The 24,926-nt window shown below is 47.2% G+C and overlaps 1 long non-coding RNA gene across 1 annotated transcript in view; it reads right to left on the bottom strand.

The window, feature by feature from the left end:
* LOC144819922 (uncharacterized) overlaps positions 1–16,154 on the bottom strand; it is a 1,320,117-nt gene extending 1,303,963 nt beyond the window's left edge. The window contains exon 1 of the long non-coding RNA XR_013607623.1: positions 16,092–16,154. This is a non-coding gene — a long non-coding RNA (uncharacterized LOC144819922). The remainder of the gene's footprint in view (positions 1–16,091) is intronic.
* Between the last annotated feature and the right edge of the window lie 8,772 nt (positions 16,155–24,926).

Below are 24,926 nucleotides of genomic sequence, written 5' to 3' on the forward strand. Positions count from 1 at the left end.
CTCATTTTTTACAGGTTTACAGACTTGGAACCAAGGGCATATTTACAAGGGGATAGCGCCACCAGAACGTCTCTTTTAGCAACATTCTAATGGCGCTATGCACTTCTCCATATTTAGAAAGAAACGTTAAGGCAGTTTTTGTGAACAGTGCCTCATAAATACAGCCACTTGCACAAATCACTTAGGGTGAAGAGGCGTACAATGGGTGTTGCTGTGGGTGTTCCACCACAGCATTCATAACTTTTTCGCGCTACCTCAAATTTACAAGGATCTGTAAATCTGAGGCATGGCTAAATACTAATTACAGGCAAGAGCGGGAATTAGAACTGCGAAACATGGAGAAGTACTTTTCTTTGTTATTGTTTTTGCTTTTTCTATGTGCCTTCATTATGCAGCACACATAGAATGAGTAATAAGCTATTCTTGATTGTTTATGTGCAGGGAGGTGCACATAAACAATCATTAAAACAAGACGATTTGCTACTTCTATGTGTGCTGCTTAGAAGTTACAAATCGCCATTATGGATTGTTTATGTGCAGGAAGGGACCTCCTCCTGAACATAAACAATCATTCCCTGCAATGCAAGCACCCTCGCACTTTAGTGCAAGGGTGCTTGTATTGGAGTTAGGCAGCTAATGTTAGCACCAGCGCTAGGAAAAACACAGGGTTGCGCCGTATTCCTGTACATACGTCACATCCCTGTGATTTGGAAATGTTGGAGCACATCGCAACAAATTTGGCACAGCTGCATGCTCCAACATTTCATTTTAAATATGCCCTCAATTTTGCAGACCCCAATCGAATTCCCATCACAAGCCGATAAAGCTTGCAGTCAGTTTGCAGTACTTGGCTGTTAAGCTTGCTGTCAGTTCATGATTCTTATGATGGTGTTCATAAACCCTGAATAAAAGGTAAAAAAAACAGGGCCTGCAAAACAGCCAGGCTTTGCAGCAAACCCAATGTCCAGTGGGTGTGGGCCACTTGTGGCTGGTTTGGCCTGGGGTCCACTTCCACTGTGTATTCCCGAATGTCAAAAGTTATAGGTTAGCTGCTAATGGCAGGTTCGGTACAGGAAACAGTTGGATGTGGTATATGATAAAAATAATTGACTGAAAAAAAAGTAAAAGAATAAAGTGAATTTAAGGTTAGCTTTGGTTATAACAACTAAACATAGGATAAAAACACAGAAATTTGCGGAAAACATTAAAGTGAACTTATGTTGTACACTAAATCTGAAAAATCACTAAAATTTGGAGGTTATGGTTAGGGCAGGAATATATAACTCGCACAACAGACATACAAATAATAACTTGCACACCAAATGTAATGCTTTCGACCTTGCAACATTTAAACCATTAAGTAAAAACACCCTTAAATCAAAATGTAATTAACTTTACATACTCAAATTAATAAATAATATTACATTCTTAGATGTCTCTTTCACAGAGTTATGAGTAATAGGATATTTAATCTCATCTGTAAAAATATTTCAAACAGTTGTATTTGCATCTGTCACATCAAGGGTGAAGTGCCTTTACTTTGACATACTCTGCGATTATTTCCCCTTTCTCAAGCCCCATCCCTCATTGAACCTTGACATGGAAATCACACCCTGGAAACGACACCCAAAGGGAATTCCTCAAGGTCTACCCCTGAAGCGACAGGTATATTGAAAACACTGAAAGGTTCTCACGTAGACTCTGACAAGCAGCTCACCAAGAAGATGCAAAGGTGAAATCCTTGCCTCTGCAGCCTAGTTACATTATTGGGAGTTTTGTGCCCTTACAATTTAGGTATTTTACCAAAAGTTCTTCTAACGTCATGGTAGGAGCTCTTTGGGTGATATAATACAAGCCTCGCCAGACCTCCCTGCCATGATGGCATGATGTTCCAGTCAGCATTTCATTTTCCAAAGGCAACCAACAAAGCTGGGGTATGTTTTGGAAGTTGTATAATCATCATGCCTGTTGTATTGAGAGTTTTTCCTAGTGCATAGGGAACATTGATCATTTTTTCTTCCCTGGAACAAGTCAAGCAGATATAGAATAGAAACAGCCATCCACTATCCAGCAGTGGATAGTCAACTGAGCCGGCGCTCTTGCACCACTGAAGAACCCTCCAGGCATTTGTCACCCCGAGTGGGATGGGTATGCTCAGATGTGAGTCCCATGCTCTCCACACCACTGGAGTCAAGCTATCCTGGCTGAAGACGGCTGATAGCCAGAAACAGGTCCTAGGATGCTTGATTCCGGTCCAGGAAAGACATGGCTTGGCAGTTCGGGCTGGACTGTTCCCATGAGGCACAGGGTCAAGGCTGATTTGCATATGGCCAAGTCTGAACTGGGGTGGTGTGGAGTGCAAAAGAACGATGGATTTAGGCCCAGATTTCTGTACTGGGGTGAATGTATGACATTGTTCTGCATTTTGTCTATCAACTGTTGTTTTGCATTTGTCACCCCAAATGGGATGGGTATGCTCAGACGTGAGTCCCATGCTCTCCACACCACTGGAGTCAAGCATCCTGGCTGAAGACGGCTGATAGCCAGAAACCGGTCCTAGGATGCTTGATTCCGGTCCAGGAAAGACATGGCTTGGCAGTTCGGGCTGACTGTTCCCATGAAGCGATACAAAAGGGGATGATGGACGGAGCGTTTGAGCAAATCAAACACTCACCCCCAGTCAACTGATCTGGGTTTAATCCATCACCATTCTTTAGTTCACTCAGCCACCCCAGTTCAGACATAGCAATATGCAAATCAGTCTGACCCTGTGCCTCATGGGAACAGTCCAGCCCGAACTGCCAAGCCATGTCTTCCCTGGACTGGAAACAAGCATCCTGGGACCGGTTTCGGATTCATAATCCTCATCAGCCAGGCTATCTTGAATCCAGTGGCCAAGTGAACAAGGGACTCACATCTGAGCATACCCTGCCAACTTAGGGCGATCAAAGCGATACAAAAGGGGATGATGGACGGAGCGTTTGAGCAAATCAAACACTCACCCCCAGTCAACTGATCTGGGTTGAATGCATCACCATTCTTTAGTTCACTCAGCCACCCCAGTTCAGACATGGCAATATGCAAATCAGTATGACCCTGTGCCTCATGGGAACAGTCACAGATGTCTGAACTGGGGTGGTGTGGAGTGCAAAAAAACGATGGATTTAGGCCCAGATCTCTGTACTGGGGTGAATGTATGACATTGTTCTGCATTCTGTCCATCAACTGTTGTTTTGCATTTGGAACCCTCCAGGCAAGCCCGGCAACAGGAAAACAACATGGTTCACCGACGACCTCAAAGAATCAAAGAAATCCTGCAGATCCCTCAAGAAAACCTGGCGCCGCGAACAGACGACAGAAAAATGACAGCCCTCAAGAACGCCACCCGCAAACACCACCAGCTGATCCGCACCACCAAAAAGACATCGTTCAAAGAACGGCTGGACAACAACACACACAACAGCAAGGAACTCTTCAGCATCGTAAAAGAGCTCTCCAATCCCAACGCCAACAGCAACGATTTCAAACCGTCGCAAGCCCTCTGCAACTCCCTCGCCACTTTCTTCCACCGCAAGAACGCCGATATCCACAACAGCTTCGGCAACCAGACTCCGCCCCCAGACACCGAACCAACGCCCCCTACAACCACCCTCAGTGCCTGGACTCCCATCAGCACCAAAGACACCACCCACGCTATGAACACCATCCACTCCGGCTCTCCTTCCAACCCATGCCCTCACCACATCTTCAACAAAGCCGACACCATCATCGCTCCCCACCTATGGAACGTCATAAACATCTCCCTTGTGTCGCCACTTCCCAGAGAGCTAGAAGCATGCAGAGTTCAACACCCTACTGAAGAAACCCACAGCGGAATCTAAAGACCTGAAAAACATCCGCCCCATCTCTTTTCTTCCCTTCCCGGCGAAAGTGATCGAGAAGATCGTCAATAAACAGCTGACCACATTCCTCGAGGCCAATGGATCCCTCGACCCATCCCAGTCCGGATTTCGAGCCAACCACAGCACCAAGACCGCCCTCATCACAGCCACCGACGACATCAGGACCCTACTTGACAACGGGTAAACCACCGCCCTCATCCTCCTAGACCTCTCAGCCGCCTTTGATACAGTCTGCCATCGCACCCTAATAACCCGCCTCCACAACGCTGGGACCCAAGGCAAAGCCCTGGACTGGATCACCTCTTTCCCCTCTGACAGAACCCAGCGAGTTCGCCACCCTCCCTTCCGCTACGCGGCCACCGAGATCATCTGAGGCGTACCCCAAGGCTCATCGCTCAGTCCAACCCTCTTCAATATCTACATGAGCCCCCTCACCACCATCGCATGCAAACACAACCTCAACATCATCTCATACGCCAACGACACCCAGCTGATACTCTCCCTCACCAAAGACCCTGCCACTTCCAAACCCAACCTCCAGGAAGGAATGAAAAACGTCGCTGAATGGATGAAACTCAGCCGTCTGAAACTGAACTCAGACAAGACGGAGGTCGTCATCCTCGGACCATCCCCATCCACCTGGGATGACTCCTGGTGGCCCACAGAACTGGGCACAGCGCAGACACCCACTGACCACGCACGCAACCTGGGATTCATCCTGGACTCCTCTCTCACAATGACCAAGCAAGTCAAAGCCATCTCATCTTCATGCTTCAACACCCTGTGCATGCTCCGTAAAATCTTCCGGTGGATCCCAACCGGAACTAGAAAGACGGTCACCCAGGCCCTCGTCACCAGCCGACTAGACTACGGGAACGCCCTATACGCAGGAAGCACAATCAAACTCCAGAAAAGACTCCAACGGATACGGAACGCATCCACACGACTCATCCTCGACATCCCCCGCAACAGTCACATCTCAGCCCACCTGAAAGACCTGTACTGGCTCCCCATCAGCAAAAGGATCACGTTCAGGCTCCTCACCCACGCACACAAATGTGCTCCACGACGTAGGCCCTGAATACCTCAACAACCGCCTCACATTCTACAATCCAACACGCAAACCCCGCTCTGCCAGCCTCCTCCCCGTCCCACGGATCCGCAGAACCACTGCCGGAGGAAGATCATTCTCCTACCTGGCGGCCAAGACGTGGAACTCCCTCCCCGCCCACCTACGTCTGACCCAGGACCACCTCACATTCAGGAAACACCTCAAGACCTGGCTTTTTGAGCAGTAGCGGCATTCCTCCCCCCCCTGTACCCCCCCAGTGCCTTGAGACCCTCACGGCGGAGTAGCGCGCTCTACAAGTGTATTGATTGATTGATTGATTGTATTGATTGAACAATTGTTCAACTTTCATGTCTATCAGCGGGTGGCTGATTTTGCCTCAACATGAGGGATCTGCTTCTGGCAGAGTCCAGGGCAACTTCACTATCAGGAGATCTGCTCACTCCCATATACTGTAACTGAGACAGGGGTTAGAAGAGGTTGGCAAAGGTTACATCCTTCAGTTTTGAGCAGAGACCCCATTTCCCCATGTTCTACATGACCACATGAACCCTAGACACTTTTAGGTCTCCTACCCGAGCATCCAAATGCAGGGTCCCTCAGGCCTCCTCTTTGAGCCCAATGTTTTCACCATGTATGTCTCATCTATCACAAAACTTTCCAGAAACTTAAGATTTGATATAGGCTCGTACCTGGTAATCTCGGTAGGGGAAAAACTCCATGAAACTAGAGAAAACCTTACCAGTTGTCCTACTGAGTTGTCAAGTTGGATGAGAGCACACTGTTTGAAACTACACGCCGATAAGATGGAGATTGTGCTCTTTGGTAGTGAGCACCAGATGTGGGATGCCTCTTGGTGGCCAACTGCATTGGGCTCAGCTCCTGAACCCAAGAAAGTGGCAAAAAAACCAGGGGTGTTAATCAATAATTCCTTCTCAATGCTGGTGCAAGTCAGAGACACGTGTTGTAAATGTTTCGGCTTACTAAAACATTTAAAAAAACTCTTTTGTTGGATTCCTGTTGACAGGCAAAGAACCATAGTCCAGGCATTATTCATGTGTAGATTGGACTACGGGAATGTACTTTATGTGGGTATGGCTGACTGTCTCTTCACCTGACTTCAGGTTATTCAAAATGCGGCAGCCAGGCTTATCTGCAACACAGACAGACAAATATAGCTCAGCATCAGACTGCCTAAAACCCTTCCACTGACTTCCAATGCACAAAATAGCTAAATTCAAACTTCTTTGCGATGCACATAAAACACTTTATAAATTGGGTCCATCAATACTATGTTGCAAACTAGAATTTTATAAACCAACTCGAAACTTGAGGCCACAGAACTTACCACTAACCAAGACTAAGCACATCAAAAAAGTAAGAACTGGTTGCCGCCCCTTTTCTCATCTTGCAGCAGCTCAATGAAACGTACTACCTCTAGACATTTGCCTCTTGGACAACCATATTCAATTCTGAAGAAAAAAATGAAAACCTGGCTTGTTCTTAGATTAACTTTATTGTAAATGAGTTAAGCTCCATCAGGAGACTCCCAGCCCCTGACATCTGAGTTCTCAGCAATTCACCGCCATGATATCCTCCAGAGGATGAGTGTTGGAGCTACACAAATGCTGTAAATAAATAAATAACACTCACTTCAGAAGAAACTCATAGGGTCAGATACAGGCACGCCAGATACAACGTCATCTAACTCAGGTTAATGTATCAAGTACAACTAAGATGTGGAAACCAGCTTAGATTAATGCAGCAAGAACAGTTTCACTTTTTGTGGTGTACAGGGATGAAGTCATTACCGCTCCATAAGCCCTACCTAAAATCCAGGTCATAGTGTAGAGTGCATAATCCAATTCCCCCATTAGTCACCAACTTCAGAGAGATGCACAGTCACACTCAGCCGAATGTCACATCCCCATGGTGAGACTTCTGACAACACATCATTCTACGCCCTGAGATGTTCTGTACTTCCCAGTGCAGAGAGCTTTGCTTTTCTTCTTATTTCTCCTCCAGTGGACATCTTTTTTTATGAAACTTAATTGGGCTTTCACAATATCTGTTCTCAAACCCTCTCATGCCTGTGTGCTACCATTCATCTTAGTGAATAAAAAGCATCTGTGTGTTATAGTTTGATTGTAGTTCTCAGTGAATCGCGCTGTGCCTTTTTTCTTTTTTCTTTGATGCACTTTTCTTCTGCTGACAGTATGAGGCTTTTGGAATGAAATATTGGGGACGCCGCCTGTAGTATTTCTTCCTGTTTGCTATTTCCTGGGCACGTCAACTCTCTAGCTCCCTTTTAAAGTGGAATCCCAAGAGACGTAACTGGCCTTTGCTAACATTTCATATTTTTTTCAGTCCAGGGAGGTGAAGGGGTTGTCAATAGCGAGAAACTGAACGAGGTAGATAGGCTGTGATGAAAGCGACGTGCTCAATGGGTCGAGCAGAAGTCTGCCATGACAGCAGTAGGTGAGCCAAGGGTGACATGAGTTAAAGCATGGGCAGTAGAGGTGAGAAAGACATATTATTGAAAAGTATATACTATGGGAAGAGCAGGGCCAGACTGGCCGTAGCGGGCACCGGGAGTTTCCCCAGTGGGCCGCTAGGGTTGGGGCCGATTTTGGGCCCCTGGGGGCCGTTTTTGTTACAGGGCCATTTTTGCAGCATAGCAGCAAAATCAGCCCTGTAATAAAATCGGCCAAACCCGGCCCTGGTAAACAGCTCGGACGCTCCCAGGGGGGGCGGTCCAGCTCTTTGCCAGGGCCAGTTTTGATTCCCAGTCCGGCGGCCTGAGGGGGGGGGAGCAAAAGTGCAGACACATCTTTGGTAATGTTGCGCAAGAAACAAGACATGGTTAGGCTGAATCAAAGTGCCAATCGCGATGGAATAGAAGGAGAGCAGAAGAGCTTCTGCAACTCACATTTGCCACTATGCGATTGCTCCAGATTAAAACGGCTGATGATGGTCTTTGTAACACTAAAAAGAGTGTGTTATTGTTTGATCATGCAAGCAAAGTATTGCAAAATATATGGTTGTACATCTTTGTACAGTTTGCAACGTTTCTCACTTTATCGTCAACTTTGCATATCAAATCGTTACCCCTGTACATATTGGAATAGGGAGCACATATTCTGTACACAGAATAGGTAAAAACAATTTTTTGCTAACATCGAAAGAGAGACCATCTTCATCACCACTGCTGGACATACGTTTTCACCAGGAACTAGTGTTCAAACATGTTATCCTGTTATTTAATGTATTTATTATGAAACCGCGTGGGTTCAGCACTTGTTACACTTTCCGTGAAACCTTGTGGGGAAATTAAGGGTGCCCTGAAACTATTTATTTTCAGGCATTAAAATCAACAAAGATCACAAGAAAACAAGAGTTGCTGCAAATGTACACACACCAGAACAAACTCCATTCAAAAGATCATTACACATTTTTAATTTTCCTGATGATATAGAGGGCAATGACTGTAGATGCAACATCATGAATCTATTGCCTATTCAATCAAATCTAAAATTCCCAGAAAAACTTAAGATTGATAAAGCACATCGAATCCCATCTCATCGTAATCCTGGCCAAACCAAACCACGACAATTCATATTTAAGGTTCTTGGTAACCATCATTTTGTCCTCATTCAAAAAGCAGCACAAGAAATTCCTTCTCTTCTGGTTAATGGTATTAAAATCTTCATTCGTCAGGATTTTGGTAAAGAGACCATTGCCATTCATAGAGACTTTGCAGCTTTGAGACCACGATCGAAAAACTTATGGCTTCAAATATAGACTTTTTGACCCGCCCACCATGCACATTTGAAAAGATGACATTTCCAAATTATTTATTCGTCCGGTAGACCTTCAAGCCTTCCAAAAACAACCATTTCCCTCTCTCAATGGATAAGCAGGGCCCCTCAAACTGACAATGTTTTTACCATATTAGAGTTAATACCTGATACATTTTTATTATCAATATTATGTTTATAATAACCCTATTAATATATCTGACTCTCCAATTGTTATGGTCCTCCCTCCTTTAGCTATTCTTTTCAAATGCACGTGTGTGTCCCATCAATTTTATTTATGTTCTCTATAGTCTTTCCTGTATGATTGTGTATATTTTCCTTGTTTTATGTTCTTATCTGTCAAAGAGCTGTTTTTTACTCGATATCTCTTCTCATACTGTTTGCTGCCTAGCCTCCTTACATCATTCCTTGACCTATGGATACTGCTCATAGAATTAAAATTGTTTCTTTGAATGTTAAGGGATTACATCATCCTGTTAAGCATTTGAAAATTCTAGATTACTCAGACAGACAAAAAGCAGACATTTATTTATTGCGAGCAACACATATTGGTGACAACATCCTAGCTTACATTCAAAAGAAAAGGGTAGGTCAGATACTTTCTTTGCCAGTATTGGTTAAATAAATTGGTGTAGCAATTCTCTTTTCTAAAAAGCTCCATTTGCAAATTTTAGATAAACAATCTCATTCAGATGGCAGATTTCTATTGACTGAAATACAACTTGTTAATACTATTCCACATTTCATTAATATCTATAGAAAACAGCTGATGACCCTAATTTTTGGAATCATATTACTTCTGAAATTCTCCTACTTGGAAACTTTTCACTTATTATTGGTGGAGATTTTAATCAGAAAAGTGATTTCCTTGTAGACAGACTCTACTAAATGTTCATCTCCATAAGCATTTCGCTCACTCAAAAAGTTGTTTAAAACTCTAAACTTGTTGACATCTGGAGATTACATTTCCCCACTCAGAAATAAAAAAAATTCTCCAACCCTCATAATTCTCACTCATGTTTAGATTCTCAATTAAAATCCAGAGATTTGGTAAAATCTATAACTCAACTCTCTATTGGAAATATTGAGGTTTATGACCATGCAATACCTACAAGTTATTAATTTTTTCATTTTTCATTCCCGATCGCACATCAATGTAGATACCATTCTTCGGGATGTTCATAAAGGCATAATATTAACAGTTACTCAGGATTATTTTTCCCTTAACCCTGATAGTGTTACTTTTCATATCATAAAATGGGATGATTTTAATCAAATTTATGAGGATTGATAATTTCTTTAATGGCCCGTGAAAATAAGACATTAGGGGCCCGATGTAGGTGGCCATTACCGGTCGGTAACGGCCGAATTCGGCCGTTACCGACCGGTAAATGGGTCATTGAGATGTAGGGGACCATTTTTACAGAATCGGTAAATTTACCGAATCGGTAAATTTACCGATTCTGTAAAATACCGAATCGGTATTTTTACCGATTCGGTAAATCCCACATGTAGGTGGCACTGCAAACAGTGCCACAGGCCTTTAGGAGTCGGTATTTTACCACCCAATCCAATTGGGTGGTGAAATACCGAATCCAGGTGTGTATGCACATCTGTGCATGCACACCTGTGCCATGTGACACACAGACATGCCCTTAGGGCATGTCTGTGTGCCACATGGCACACATGCCTGTAATTGGGGTGCCAGAGGGTGTCAAAGTGACACCCCTTGCACCCTTGCACAATTCGGTATTTACCGATTCGGTAAATACCGAATCGGTAATGCCCATTAATTCCTATGGGCTTCAATGCCCATAGGAATCAATGGGCATTACCGATTCGGTATTTACCGAATCGGTAAATACCGAATTGTGCAAGGGTGCAGGGGGTGTCACTTACTAATTTCAGTCAGGCTTATTTGAAGGTTCATTACAAAAGCTTTAATTATAGTATTACCTAAATCAGATAAAGTTTAGTCTAAGGTTTCCAATTATTGCCATACTTCTCTCATAATTTAAGATTGTAGAATTTGGAGGAAAACCAAGCAGGATACTGCAAGGAACCAATATAAAGACTCACTCCACCTGTATAAAAAACTTATTTCACAAGCCAAGGCGGAGTACTATGAGTCTCGCCTACAGAAGGCTAGGAATATCCAGAAGGAGACTTTCCGAATCCTGTCGGAGCTGAGTAAAAAACAGGAGAACTCTGTGTCTCCCATAAACTCTAACACCTTTCAGGAATATTTTTTGGAAAAGGTAAAGACCATTATCCAGGACATCAAGAGTAATGTGGTGAATGATGACACTATACAGCCTGAGGTTCAAAATCCTACTCACTGCTCTTTAGTACAGTTCCCTGAGTTGGACGAGCTGAGTCTAGAGCAGCTAATGGGGAAAACTAAATCTGGCTCCCCAGCGGACCCATGTCCCCCGAGTATCTTCCGTGTGGCACGCCCGCTACTGGAGGCTCGGATCATCTCTCTCCTAAATTGGTCCCTAGGAACAGGGTATTTACCCGGTGACCTTAAGGAGGCGAGAGTGAGACCTCTATTGAAGAAACCAGGCGCAGATCCGGCTGTTTTGAAGAACTATAGGCCGATCTCCCAGCTGCCTTTCCTTGCTAAGGTCCTAGAGCAACACGTGCTGAAGTCTCTATCACTGTACCTCGAATCCCATGGCTTATTGCATGAGCGACAGGCAGGGTTTCGAGCGCACCACAGCACCGAGCTAGTGATGCTCTCGTTGTTGGACGAACTGAGAGGCATGGCTGACGGCAAAAGGCCGAGCGCCCTGATTTTACTAGATCTGTCAGCGGCGTTCGATACCGTCAGTCATGACCTGCTCCTGGGAAGGCTGGAGGCCTTTGGGATTAAAGGCTTGGCCCTCAAGTGGCTGCGATCCTTCCTTTTGGGAAGGACTCAGAGGATACAACTTGGGGAGTCAATATCTGAAGTGGGCCACTTAGAGTGCGGAGTCCCACAGGGCTCCGCACTGTCCCCACTTCTGTTCAATCTTTACCTGCAGCCTTTGATTGCATCCCTGGCTGAGTTGGGCTGCAGAGTCTACAACTATGCTGACGATACTCAGCTAGTGCTGAGTATCGATAATACAGGGACAGCACAAATCCAAGCCCAAAATATCCTGAGGTACACCGTAGGCTGGATGACGAAAAACCTACTAAAGATCAACCCGGATAAGACCGAGGTATTGGTAATTCCATCTACCACCTCACCGTGGAGTGATCTGTACTGGCCTGCTGAGCTTGGATCAGCCCCAAAGCCCAGTGCCAACGTAAAGAGTCTGGGGATTAAATTAGACTGCGACCTGTCAATGTGCAGTCAAGTTTCCGCTGTTGTTGGAACTTGCACGAACATCATCAGACAACTAAGAAAGATAGCCCCCTTCCTCTCTCACTCGATGATGCGCTCAATTGTAGCAGCAACTGTCATCTCCCGGATCGACTATGGGAATGCCCTGTACCTCGGCCTCCCAAAAATGTCGATAAACAGACTCCAGGTCGTAATGAACGACGCCGCACGGCTAATTTTCAGAGTGCCCAGACGAGCAAAGGCTTCCCCTCTTCTTCAAAACCTTCACTGGCTCCCTGTTAAGGAGAGGGTTGAATTCAAGAGCCTCTGTATAGCGCATAAGGCGATTTACGGCCATGCGCCGGCCTATATCAAAGCCCGCCTGGAAGTGTACAACCCGACAAGAGCACTCAGATCATCAGACGCTCAGTTACTGGTCTGCCCCCGCTACAAATTAGTGACTAAGGGAGGGAGAGCCTTCTCTGTCCTGGCCCCCCAATTATGGAACAAGCTGCCTGAGGGGCTACGCAGGGAGATGAATCTCCTACGGTTCAGGAAGTCTCTGAAAACCTTGCTGTTTAGAAGAGCCTTGACCACAGTGTAGTTCTCTAGCTGCATCTCTCTCAGGAGTGAACCAAGTTATTGTATGACATCGATTTCCAAGCGCCTAGAGGCCTGCAGGTGATTGGGCGCGCTATAAATCGAAATTAACAATAACAACAACAATTGTAAGATTTTTGTAAAGCTTTTAAGGCTTGACTATGATGTCGGTGAGTCCACCACCGATGGCTCGTCAGCAATGGCGACTCCTACGCAATGGTGGAGGAGCGTTGCCTCACTGCCTGGCTCACAGATAGCAAATGTAAAATAAAACGATGTCCTTATGTTGTTTTATTTTGCATTTGCCAGCTCTTAGCCAGTGGTGTTGGGAGGGGTGGGGGCGAGGCATGGGAGGGGGAGGAAGAATGCTAGTGCACTCCACTCCCTAAATGCACATATGTGTTTTGACCGGCCTTCTGAGGCCGGCCAAATCACACATGCGGACTTTGGTTTTCTCCAGCCCAGCTGCATTGAGCAGCCGGGCTGGAGAAACACCACAGACTGCTTGGTCTGAGCAGGGTGTCTTCCCTGCCTGCTCAGACAAATCCCTGCGTTGCTCTGCAGCACGGGGATTGGATGGGAGTCTGGGTCCGAGGGGTTGCTAGGACCCAGGAAGATGAGAAATGGTGAACGTGATGCAACGCTGGTGGCCGGCAGCAAAAGATACGTTTTTTAAAAATGTATTTATACCCACCTCCACGTGCGACCCCTCCTACGTGACCCCACCCACCCCACCACCCTTTGTTTATGGTGGACACCGCTGCTCGTCGGTGGCGGACCCACTGACTTCGGCCCCCGCGGTCCGCCTGCTGCTTTACGATGAGCCGGGCGGAGGCATCTGGTGGAGGGACTGTCCGCCGTGCTTCTGACAGGCTCAAGCAGCCTGTCAGTGCATCAGAGGGTCAGTAATCCCTACAATGAGGGCGAATTTCATTGTGCGTGCTGCATCGCCAAATGAGATGCAGCACACGCAACAAAATTGGTTTGATAGATTTAATTGTCTACTTACCTGCATTCATCCGTATTCCAGTGTTTACTTACCCCCACCCTGCCCCACCCCCGCCCCACGTCACCACCCGGCAGCACTCCCACCAGGAGCTACTACTGCATTAGTACCAGTTTAACAACTAAATAACTAAATAAAGAAATAAGCAACTGAAAGACGACCAGTTAACCTCTGTGAACATATATGGCAATGTTTTAGGATAAGTTTTGATCCATTTCAGCTAGAAACAAATTTCGATTGTGAAAACCTGCAGATTATGAAGTAGGTGAGGAATAAGTGGCAATTCAAGAAATACCATATGAGTTTGAAGAATGCCACAGATTTGCATGATTCTGGTGGCCTTGATTAAATGAAAATGTGATGAGGCAATAGCTTCTAAAACATGTGGGGCCCATTCACAAAGGTAAACTTAGGAGTTTATGACTGGGAATTCACAAGGGGCATTTAGGAGTTGTTCTATCTTTATGTCTGCACTCGGGGCGGATATCCGGCGGATAATAATGCCCTTTGTAAATTTTCAAAGTCATAATCGTAGACGTTTGGCCCAATTTTGGTTTGCATTGTGAATCAGGCACTAGGTTTATAGGTATGTACAATAAAGACAGTTACCAACCCCATGGATTTTGGCACACAATTTGACCTTGACAGAATCATAGAGTAATCACATTAACTTGGATTTGTGCCCCACTTGATGCCATATGTTTCAATATTGTTTTGTAGTTTTAAAACGCTTGAATTCCACAATGTGGCATGACATTTTCCCACTCAGAAAAAAGCCCGCATGTTTTTGATGCGACGGGCCAAACCCCGGTGCATGGCCAAAACACAAACACCAATTATGCTGGTTCAGAGATGTATGTGCCTGGTAACCAAAAATAGTATTTTTCTGGATTACACAGAAATGCAATGATGCCTGTTTGACACTATATGGTGTCATTCCGCAGCCTAAAATTACATGTGGAGTTTACCCTTGCAAAAGTGGACAGGTCTGGTGCCAGAGGCTACCTAACTCCAGTCTTTGCACTAAATAAACAGGCGGCAGCTTAAACCATACACGTGCATCGCTTTTGGTTGATGATAGTGGATTGATTAATCGTCATGATACTGAAAGAGAAACTGATGCATAAATATACAAGTTGCTTGTACACAGTTTGAGCTGGTAAACTGAATGAACAAATCCACATAAAATCAACGAAGGCATCGAAGGCAATAGACTAGACACTGTTGTCCGACATGGAGGAATTAGAGGGAGGCATTCTCTACAGCCTCATTTATGAGGCGTGCGTCACTTTTACGCCGCCGGTGCGTCACTTTTTGTGACGCACCAGCAGCGTAAAAAATGCGTCCAAAATGTGCCTTGTTGCACCATATTTACAAAGTGACGCAACTAGGTAGATGTGTCACTTTGTAAACCCCTACGCTACATTATACCTATGCCAGGTATAATGTATGCAGGGGGGGAGGTCTGACGCAAGAAAGGGTCATAGAAGTGACGCAGTGAAATCTATAAGATTTCACTGCGCCACTTCTAGGACACAAATGCGTCAATTTCTTACGCCTGCCTCACAGCAGGCATAAGACTGATGCAGGCCCTTTCACATGGGGCTTGCCCCATGTGAAAGGACACATTGCTGGAGTTGCGTCACTTTTGTGACACACTCCAGCAATGCGTCACTTTTACGCCATACAGATACGTTAGAAATACTGACATATCAATAACTCCTTGCGCAATGATGCGTCATACTGTAAATATGAGGCATCATTGGTGTCGCAAGCAGGGCGCAGTGAAAAGTGACGCATCGCTGTTTTCACGCAGCGATGCGTCACTTTTCATAAATGAGGCCCATAGGGCCTGTTCCATAAGGATAAACCTACAATTTTAGGTAAGTTTACATTTTTCTTTTGTATTCATAGACTACGATTTACTAGTAATTTTATGACTGGGATGGGGTGAAGAAGTCCACACATAAAAAGACAGGCCTATCCTGTCTTTTTATGTGTGGAGTTCTCCGCCTCGATGTTGTAGGTGGTGGGTGCTGCCACTTATTTTTTAACACCTGGATGTATGTTTCATCATCAGACGGACCTAGAACTAGACAGAAAAGGGAGGAAGAAAGGGAAAAAGAAAAAAGGAAAACAGGGAAAAGTGAGGAAGATGGGATGATAAGGAACCTGAAGGTGCGACAAAGTGTCAGGAAGTGTAGGGTAATGGATGGGGGGCATGAGACGGAATCACTACGAGGCAGTCTTGGTATTCAGCAAACCTGACATTTCACTGTCCCGGCAATGGGCTGCTCAGAAAATATTTGGTCCTCTGAACTTATGTTTCTCAAATTCTGCACTGATGTATGTCATTAAAATACAGATGTTTCTTTCTGTCACTCACCTAGCAAGAATCTTGTGTCGATCATGCTGCTGGATTTTCTTTTAGTAATCTGGGCTGGATATCTATATGAAAAAAGGAAAACAGAACTTAACAAAAGAGACGATCATTGCTATAGCAATTGCACTCTGCTTATGTTTCATCCCACGCTACAGAACTATGCAATTGGCAATGGCCTACATGTGTCACACTGGCTCATCCAATCGTGAACAAATGCCTATAAATGTGAAAGAACCTCCCTCCGGTGACAATGGGCTCACTCGTCATCATAAGATATAAATAAGAAACAGAGGCGTAACTTGGTCAGTAAGACAGGGAGAGGAGGGTGAGCTTCAGAATTTCCAACAATCACATAGGCATATCTTGTTAAAATAAAAAAAATTTTTTAAACACACCAACATTTTTAAGGCCTTCAAAACAGAAACGAGAGAGAGAGAGAGAGAGAGAGTTTGACTGTGCGCTCGCGAGTTTATGTGTTTCTGCGCCTCTCTCTCTATCTCTCTGTGGATATTTATATATATATATATATATATATATATATATATATATATATATATATATATATATATATTTATTTATATATATATATATATATATATATATATATATATATATATATATATATACACACTCACACATATTTTTTGTTTAGGGGAATATAACCCGAAACACCCCCACATAAGCCATGCCCCTGTTAACCAAACCCACATTGAGGGGCCAAATGTGATTGTGGATCACATCAATTCTGTTTAAGTGGGTTTTTGAGTGAGCATATTCAGAAATGTGCAGACGAAACAATGTGCTAGTCATCACTCTTGTTCGCAGTAAATGTGTCTTAATGTCAGTTAATAGTTAAATTAGTGTTAGTTAGTTAATGTCCGTTACATAAGTAAATTGGTGCAAGTAATGAATTGTTTGTGAGGTGAATATTTTTAAATAGTCCAATAGCAGAGACCTCCCATGAGGCACATGTTCCAGTGCATTATTTAGGCCATGCCACTCCTCCCAGGAGACTGCAGTAGGAGGCTGCAATGAGAGAACATTTGAGTTTGTTTTCTCTAACACTCCATTGTACATGTTTCACTTTTGTATAAGCAGACTCCTTATATGTGCAATGTACACCATGCAGCAGCAGCCGGCTCGGGTAAGCTTGGTGGGGCGGGGTAGGGTGCGGCAGTAGGGGAAGTCGGCAGAAAACGGAATAGGTGTTATTCATTTATTTAATTATACCTATTCCATTGTCTGTCGGCTTACCCCCCTCCTGCCCCACCACACTTACCTGACGCGGCTGCAGCTGACACCGTAGGAGACACTGTGGTCTAAGGAGAAAGGGCGGAACGCATACCTTGCGGTCACTGCAGCACAGGAAGGCTTCACTCTTCCGGGGCCACATTCAGCTTAAAACCTGTGGATAGCTGTGAGATGTGTGAGTCCCAGGGGATTCTCACAACATGTGCGGGTGGGGGGGAAGCATAACTTTGCATTACATCACTGCTGAGGTATCCCTAACAGCTTTCATACTCTACCTCAGTGGGTCTTTGGACTAAATATTCACAGCATGTGGGCAAGTGGGAAGCTGGGACGATAATGTAGGTATTAAGGAGGGCAGTTTCAGCTGCGGCACACATGCCTGAGTGGAGCTTGCAGGGGAGAGAGTGGTCATGCCTCATTCAAGGCACAGTCTATGACTGAGATGCAGTGGCGTAGGAAGGGGGTGCGGTGGGTGCGGCCTGCCCTTGGTGTCATCACTAAGGGGGGTGACAAAATGGCACTGAGGGGGTGACAAAACGGCAAAAATATGTGTAACTATCTTTTTTTCCCCTCATTTTAATAATTTTAATGCGGGCAGGTGGGGTGACAAGATATTTTCTGCACCGGGTACCACCTGACCGTGCTACGCTACTGCTGAGATGCCCTTCTAGCACGTTCATGCTGAAGCACTACAGAGTTAGCAGTAGGTAGTGGCCATCTCACAGGTTAGAAGCAGGAGCAGAGTAACTGTGGACAGATGCATAGCCTTAGAATTCCAGTGTTGAGAAATGGGTAGTGGAGCCAGTGGTATTCACAGGATAATGCAGGGTGTGAGAGGACATGATAATACAGTCACTGGAGTGAGCGTCTGAGGCATGGGCAACACCAAGGACTGCTAATCTGTGCTGCTAAGGGAGCCAAAGAGTGGACCACAAGGCCCAACAATGGCCAATTAACATACAACCTTAAAAATCTGTTTGAGATCATAACTGGGGCACTAATAGTGGTAACAGCCAGGATATGAACACATTGGCTCGAGACCATTGTGTGAAGAAAGTGAGATTTCAGAGGTTTGGCAAACACGTTGGGACATATTTACAAGCCCCTATTGCCATGGGAATGTCACTTTTACGACGTTTATGTGGCGATAGGGGATTCACCTTATTTACAAGGCACCATTAAGCCACTTATCATGTCTTAACGCTGCCTTGTAAATAAGGCCCCCTTTCACGCAATGGGTGTTGCTGTGGTTGTTCCATCCGCAAAACACCTATTGATTCTGACGCTGCCCACTATTTACAAGGAGGCGTAAAAGGAGGCAGCACTAGAATTAAGAACAGGTAAAACTTGTCTTACCCTGGCGCAATAAGGAGAAATGTCCTATTACATACCAGTAATTTTCATTACTCCTGGTCCTGTTGTCCTCGTCCGATTCCTAAACACAGTGGAGATGACCATCTCCGTGACAGAAAATAAGAACAGGAGCATGCTGAGATACCCAACTCACTCCCTCCCACTGGGAGTACATGAGCGGTGCCAGCCCAGCATGCAGCCTGAAAATACCAAGCCAACAACCGGAAAGCCGACCGCCAGGGAAGGAGGGGCGTAAGGAATGGGACGAGGACAACGGGACCAGGAGTAATGAAGATTACCGGTAAGTAATAGTACATTACGCCCAGGTCCCTCCTGTCCTCATCCCATTCCTAAACAAAGTGGGGAATACCAAAGCAGACAGCCCGGCCTTTCCAGACTCCCACCAATGCCAGGGGCACCAGACAAGAAAGGAGAAAAACGCAGGCAGGAACACACAACCAGCCACGCTCCCAACCAACCGACAGAGCAGAGACCCGAAAACTAGCAGGGGACAACCAGCAAAAAAGCACAAGAACCCCCCCAGGCAAGCCATAAGGAGGCCCCACACGCAGAGCCAAGCCCCAAGCCCCAAGGGAACAACCAGAGGGGCCAAAACAAAGCCCCACCACCAGAACGACCAAAGGGAGCCCAGGAGAAGCGGAAGCGCCCCAACGGAGCAACCAAGCCAGGAAGGGCAACAGACCAGGAAGAAATCATCAAGGGTGAAGCTCACGGCCCCAGGCACTATCAGGCAGCCACCCAAACAGGGACCAAACAGGCCAAACCAGACCAACAGCCAAGAGCAAAGGAGAACAAGCCGCACATGGTGGCAGGGCCGAAGGCCCAGGAAAGAACACAGCAGAGGCAAGACAGAAAGCGACCCCCCAAAAAAAAACAGGGAACAAGGTGACCCACAGGCACAAGAACCACAAAGGACCATACCAGAAAGAGAGGGTGAAGAAGATGAAACCAAAGAGGCACATCAAGCAAGAGAGCAAGGAATGACACGACCAACCACAGGACCAACCCCAACACACCAGGGGAAGCCACCAGCAGAGCCGTAAAGACCAAAGAGGGCAGAACCGGACAAGAAAACCGACACCGACCCAGAGGAACAGCCAGGAGAAAACGGGGACAGGGAACCCAAGCAAGGCCCCCCCAGCCGACAACAGCAGCAACATTGAACCCAGAGGCACAGAAACACACATGAGGCTCATGCCACAGGGCAGGATCGACCGGTGGCCAACCCCAGCAGAGACAGCGAAGAGCCGCAGGAACAAAAAGTCTGCCACACCAGGAGAAGAACCCAGGGCACAGGGACTGGCCAAGCGGCCAGGCCCGATGCACACCCCCAAAGCTGGAGACACTGGGACAAGAAACCCAGCAACCCACTCAAAGGTGGCCAGGGAGGGCAAAGAAGAGCAACCCAAAGCAGACCCAGACAAAACCAGGGCACAACTAAGAAAGACAACAACAAGGACCAAACACGGAACCGGGGAAACCAAACCCCAGAACCGGGAAGGAGGAAATGCCACCAACCAAGAGCCAAACAACCCGCCAGGAGGATAAAGGATGACACCAAGGAACCACCGAAGGCAAACCCCAAGAGGCACTGCAGAAGGGAAAAACAGGAAGGACCAACAAGAGGGCCAACAGCCCAACCCCACAGGTGACCCACAAACATCCAAGAAGCCAGTCGGAGATACCGGCAGGCCAGCCAGCCAGGAGGCTCCCAACATGTCGCTACCAGGACCCGGAAGGAGAGGCAAAAAAACCCAACCAAAAAGGGGCACAGGGAAAGGCACAGCTGCCAACCACAGCCAGGCCACCCAGAGAGGAGAAGCAGCAGGAAGACAGCAAGGGAGCCCAGCAGCCCACACAACGGCCGCAGCGCAATAGCCAGCCGCAAAGGAGTGGACAGAAGACCACTCTAGGACCGAGAACGCCAGAACCACCGGGCACCAAGAGGCCAAAAGAATGCCAAAGCCCAAGAGAATGAGTGGCCAGGAAAGGACCCAAGCAGGAACCAAAAGAGGACCCCAAAGCAACAAAGGACCCCACAGCACAAAGCCCAAAACATCCAAGCCGAGAGGCACCTCAACGACCCACACGTACAAGCTAACGGGAGGCCAAACACAGGGACCGCAAGGGCAAACCTAACAGAGGCAGAGCCCAGGCCTCAAAGCACACCGGAACAACCCAGGCACCGGAAACCAAAGGAGAGGAGCCCGGAGAAGCCAGAGGCGCACCACCCACCAGGGGCGCGGAAACAAACTCAAACAATGGGAGAACCAACAACCAGAGCCAACAAGACAACAAGGGCCACAGACAGCACAGGCCAAAAGCAGCCCACACCGGAGTGAGAAAACAGCACTAACCAAACGATAGGCCTCCAAATGGAAAAGACTAGAGCCCCAGACCAGAGGCAAAGCCAACCACAACCCCAAGGCAGAAAGAGAGAAGCAGGAAATTGAAAAGCAGCCCACACACCAGAGGAGGCCGACACCCAACACCCATACTTCAGAAAAAGGCACAGCAGACCGGTGGGGAACAGGAGCCGAGCACCCGAGGAACAAGGGGCCACCCAAGGCAGAGACCAAGGAAGACCAACAACACCCAGCCACCACAGGAGGCAAAGGGAGCAGCAGGCGAGATGCAAAGCCCAAAGCGCACCAAGCCACCAAGAGAAACACAAGAGGGGAGAAGGAAACCACAACCGGAACCAAACCCCAGCAGGCAACACCACCCGGCAGCAGGTGAGAAGCAAACCCTGCCAACTCCAGCCAGACCCCACCATGGGCACAACCAGTACCGCCCCAGAGCCAACAGCCCAACAAGGCCAAGGGTCCACCAGGACATAGGGAGAGCACTACAGCCCCCCCCCTCTACCCATGGAAAAGAAGGGGGGGACCCAGCAAACAGACAGAGCAAAAAGGACACAAAAAGAAGGCAACAATCCCCCGGGAGAGACTGCACCCAAGCGAGTCACGGCCCAGGAAGCAGACACCACACCAGGGCCGAACCAGGGCCGAACCAGGGCCGACCTGGCCGAACCTCAGAGCGGCCGCAGGAGGAACAGAAGCCAAGGCTGCAGGTCAGCACAGCATGAGAGCACAGCAAGCAAGAACCCTCCAGGTGGCACGCACCAGGGGAATAGGCCAACAGTAATCCCACAGTGACCGACCCCCAGCCCAGACGCCAATCAGCAACAAGCACCGAGCAAGCAAAAAACCAGAAGGCCTGGGAACACCAACGAAGGAAGCCCCTCGAAGGACCAGCCCAAGGCAGAACCCGCAAAAAAAGGCAACAACACAGGGGAAACCATGGCCCAAGACATGACAGAGGACCCACAACGAATGCAGGGGAGCTGAAGCCCCAGTCTGCCAAAGACGCCAAAGGTCTGCGAGGAACCCGGGGGGGTGGGGCAGTGGAGGCAGAGAACCAGGCCGGAGACAACAAGGGCCCCAGACCAAGACAGCAACCGGACCCACGCCTCACGCAACCAGCAAAGCACAGAGGGCCAGTACGCAGGAAAAGAAGCCTGCAAAGAGAAGCCCAAAGAGGAATCCATCAGCACTGGGAGAGACCTGAGGACGAGAGGATCCAACAGCACCTTAACGAAAGCAAGGAACCCACATGGCAAGGCTGCAGGGAGAACAGCAGTGACCAGCGCAATGCAGAAGAGTGCATGCAAAGCATGTATGAGGCCCTGGGTGCAACCCCGGCATCCCATGGAGGCCCAGCCGCCCATCTAGGAATTCTCCAGAAGGCCATCCCGCTAATACCCCAAACAACAGAAGAGGGCATGGGGAAGTCACACCACACCATGGACGTCATGTGCCATACCATTAAAAAAACTGAACCGCTACGCTGTACTCACCAAAGGGGCAGGAAGAGCGCACCACAAGCTCACTGCCCCCCAAATGCGAGCCCAGGCACCTTCCAGGAAACCAGTGCCGGGCGGAGAAGTCTGCTGAAAACGGCCTCCGTGGCCACAGCAAGACCCACTCCTGCACTGTCCCATCAACAACAGGGGTACCAGGAAGAAGAGGAGGTCAGCAGGATCCCAAACGCCAGGCAGGGAGTCCAGGAGCATCGCCCAGCAGAGCCCCAGGATCCGCCAAACAGCAGCAGTAGTGTGTTCCCCCAGACTGGCAAAGCCACAGGGAGACGCGCACTGCAACCCGGAGGAGACCAGAGGAATGGTGCCCCAGCCACAAAGGGTCGTTCGCCAATCAACGCGGCTCCTGGCCAGGAGAACGCGGAAAGAGGACGGCGAGGACAGCCCAGCAGCCCCGACGAGACATCCAGCGAGGAATCCCAGCAGGTAAGCACAAACACGTCCCATCCTGTCGGAAGACAGAAAAAAAGAACAGGCTGCATGCTGGGCTGGTACCGCTTATGTACTCCCAGTGGAAGGGAGTGGGTTGGGTATCCCAGCATGCTCCTGTTCTTTTTTCTATCGCAGGGATGGTCATCTCCACTTTGTTTAGGAATGGGACGAGGACAAGGAGGGACCTTGGGGTAATGTTTCTTTTATCCACTTTTTTGCTGTTTTCATGTATGCTGCGTTGTGCCACACACATGAAAACAGCAAAAGGCCAATGATTGTTTATGTAAAGGAAGGTCCCGCTTTCTGCACATAAACAATAATTTTTTGAAAATGCTGTTTTGGAACTTCTGTGTGTACTCCATTAAGCAGCACATATAGAAATACAAAACTGCGTTTAAAGATTGTTTATGTGCAGGAAGGGGGGCCTTCCTGAACATAAACAATCTTCCCCTGCACGCAGACACCCTTGCACTATGGTGCAAGTGTGCCTGCATTGGCGCTAGGCTGCTAAGTGTAGCACCAGTGCAGGGGAAAACGCAGGGCATGTGCAGGCCTGCGTTTCTGTAATGGTGGAGTGAAGCGCCTCACTGCACCACTTCCCTTGTAAATATGCCAAATTATGTCTTAAAAGCAGCAGTTTGACAACTATCAGAGGTGGATACACTGATTTCACAGGACCAAGCACACTTCCATGAATGCTTTTGGACTGATGTTTAATGTATTGATTAGACTACCCCATATTGATAGGTGCCACTCAGACTTTCCATTTATATTGGAAAACAACGGTTCCAGTGGAAAAATAGACAAGCAATTTAAGCAATATGCATACACAATGGCTATAAGTTTGGAAGGGACCAGGTAATGTCAGGGGGCAAAAAGGACGCTTTGCACAGTTTTTTCATTTGACGTTTTTATAGATACACAAAAAGATGGTATAAAACACTTTCTTAAATTCAAAAAGCAGTATACTTTGTGCTGTGTGTCCCCAAGTGAAACATGGAACCATAAGTGACTATATATAGTGAGCAATTTAAAAAGAGGTTTCCATAAATACAAGAAGCGACCATTCAATTATGCATAGTAAACAGCCTGGGTGTATCGTGACACTGGCTGTGTAATGGTCCTTTCTGTAAACTTTTCGATGACGTTTCAACCCCCCTATGGATGCGCGGTCTCCTCAGTACTGTTAATGTGGGGACATCTGGATCTTAAAGGGCGCAGCTTAAGTGAGTGTGACGTGTCCCATGTGTAGTGAAAAAGGAAGGAGGATTGGACTCACGTGAGGACCCAGCCGGGTACTCACAGTGAAGAAGGCTCTGTGAAGCTGGCTCTTTGGAGAGAGCCACATTGTGAGGCGAAGCAGCAGCAGACCCAACAGCCTGCCACGCCCGTAGACGGAGATCGTTCCGCTCCCATTTAACTACAAAGGTAGCAGGGCACTGGAAGAGCCCTATGTATATTATCCAACGAGCCATCTTGCTCTGTGTCCAAGTTTCTGCCAAAACTACACTGGCTGCCTGCTGAAAAAAGAATCCAGTTTAAGGCGCTGTGTGTTGCTCACAAAATCCTGAAGCAACAAGCGCCTCCTGTCCTGGCACATATGCTATCACTGTACGATCCGAGCCGCTGCTTACGTTCAACCAACTGGACGTTAGCATGTACCCCTCGGGGTCTAAGAGCCAGAGCTCGAGGATGCTCTTTTAAGGTCTTAGCAGTTAGACTCTGGAACTCTCTTCCGGTCTCCATCAGTGGCATTCTGAATCACCCAGCATTTCATAAAGCCTTAAAGACCTGACTATTCCCAGCTTAATCCACCTGTTTTCTGCTGCCTTTAGTTGTGTGTACCTGGTTAGCGCTGGGATGCCGCGTTGCTGGGGCAGCCATGCGCTTTATAAATCCTT

Source organism: Lissotriton helveticus, chromosome 2_1, assembly GCF_964261635.1.
Source record: "Lissotriton helveticus chromosome 2_1, aLisHel1.1, whole genome shotgun sequence".
Lineage (NCBI taxonomy): Eukaryota > Metazoa > Chordata > Amphibia > Caudata > Salamandridae > Lissotriton > Lissotriton helveticus.